Source organism: Pteropus alecto, unplaced genomic scaffold (assembly GCF_000325575.1).
Source record: "Pteropus alecto unplaced genomic scaffold, ASM32557v1 scaffold270, whole genome shotgun sequence".
NCBI lineage: Eukaryota > Metazoa > Chordata > Mammalia > Chiroptera > Pteropodidae > Pteropus > Pteropus alecto.
Window position 1 is genome coordinate 10,525,767 of NW_006430735.1, and position 2,370 is coordinate 10,528,136.

Sequence of the window (2,370 nt, forward strand, 5' to 3'; positions counted from 1 at the left end):
TCATAATGATCTGTGATGCTATTTAGTCGAATGTTCAAACCTTTTGACATTTTTATATCTTCCCAAATAAAATTCTAAATGGAATCTTTTTAACTTCAAAGTAACTTTGAGATTCCCCCAAAGGCCCATGGAAAGTCTCAAAGTATTTGTCTCTCACCTCATAAAAGAGAGTTATTAAACTTACTAGGCTAATTTGGTACGTTAAGTTCCATAGAAAGTGTTGTCAAGTGATGATAAACCTTCTTAGGTTGTATTGGTATCAATGAATATTATTAATATAAGTGTTCTAGAAATTGTATGAAATTCCTAAAATTCCCATATGCCCTGGTTTAATGTTATTATTCATATTTCCAGCTGTTACCTTAAAATGTTGAATGTCACAGAAATAATCAAATTCCCTTGTCAATTCTATTATAATGAATTCACATCAGATCTTAAATCATGGGCATTTTTAAGTGTTTTGTCATCCACAGATAGCTGTTTTACTTTGATGTTCTTGCAAAAACGAGGTTCATGGAAAAGACCCTACCAAGTACTCTTAAGTATGGACACTGCTGCCAAATTACAAGGCGTCAAAACTTGGGTGCATATTTCACAACTAAAGAAGGCTCCATGTGACATCTGGTCCTGTGTAGATGCTGGAGACCTCAAAATCAAGTTGACTAGGAAGAGTATTGCCGACACTGAGGTACACTGCTTTTCCCAAGATTTTGCATCAAGAACATTTCTTTCTTTCTTCCCACTTTAACCATGTTATTCCTAATTCTTACATATAAAGGTTTTTATGACTCTTTTGTTCATCTTTTGTGTTGCTATACCTGAAAAGATAATGCCATTTTCCCCATATCTCATATTTTTGCCATTGCAAGGGGGTGATAATCCAACTTCCAAAAGACTGCTGTATTTGCCACATGCTGGTGATACTGCAATTCTTCCCATCATAAACTTCTCCCTGATTTCCAGTGCCTTAGTTTCTCTAGAACAAACTTGACCCTTTCTCTATAGTCTGAAATTCCCCAACACTGGAGGTCCACTTCCCTCCCTTTGGTTAACAACTCTAAATCCACAGAATTTTCATGTAGGCACTATACAAGGCAATGGTAATCACACTAAAACCACCTATGTTGTCTAAAGACCTTTAAGTTTTACTGGTCTTCATAGCTGTCACCTTTTCAGTCTTGATCCATAGGCTCAAATGAGAATTAATTACCATGAGGCATTCATGATTCAAAATTAGCTTCTTTTAGCAGATCCCTACTGCATACTTCAGAATCTGCTGCTAGAGCAATAGCTACCCAACAAAAATTGCTGGACTTTCTGCGCAAAGTTGTTCTTGATAATAGGATAGCTCTTAGTATCTTCTGGCTGAGCAAGGAGGTGTTTGTGCTGTGGCCAGCACCAGTTGCTGTGCTTGGATTGACATTTCTGGGGAAGTTGAGGCTCCCTTTCCTTCGATGAGATCTTTCTTTGACTTATTTGATTCTGATTGGTTTGAATCTCGGGGACCATGGCTCTGAAGTACACTCCAGACATTGGTAATTATCCTGCTTATAATAATCATGGTAATCTCTCTAAAGCCGTATTCTCTCAAAAGCTTTAAATGCATGTTTACAACCACTAACCACCAAGCAAATTATCTCCCTAGGACCAGAACATCAGTAAAGTAATGAAGAGAATGACCAACTTAAAGAATGTGGACCCTATATCATGGCCTGTTGAATACCACACAGAGATTCAGCAAAAAAACTAGGAGAACACTAAAGCAGCATCTGGGAGTAGCACTAATGCCTTAAATTTTGATCACATTTTTCAGCTAGGCTAAGAGTCTGATCAAAAAAAGGAAGTCATGAAAAACATGACAATGAGAAAAGAATGGAGTTGCTTATGCTAAGTGCCACATCACCAAACCAAGACTTAATTACAGTTTCTGTTCTCCCAGAAACAGAATCTTAAACCAGTCAATCAGGAATCACCTGATCAGCATCCGTTAGGTCATATGTCTGGCAGGCCCCGCCATCCCCTAAAGAAAAGCAATTTTGCAATAACCAATCTGCTTTTCGCCTAGTATAACCTCCTTGTCCCTGCTTCCTTCTGCCTATGTCTTTCATTTTGTACAGCTCCACAAAGCTCCTTTCTAGCTCCTAGATTGGATGCTGGCCGATTCAAACCAATTTTTGCTCAAATAAACTCTTAAAATTTTTAATATGCCTCGGTTTGTCTTTTAACACTAATGCCCATAAGAAAGTAAAATCCTGTTGAATCTAGAGCCTCTAGTCATGGTGCCTGGACCCCAGGTCAGTGTGAATGATGACAGTTTAACAAGCCTAATATTAGCTAAAAAGAAGCATATTCAGACTTCTAGTGTCTGGT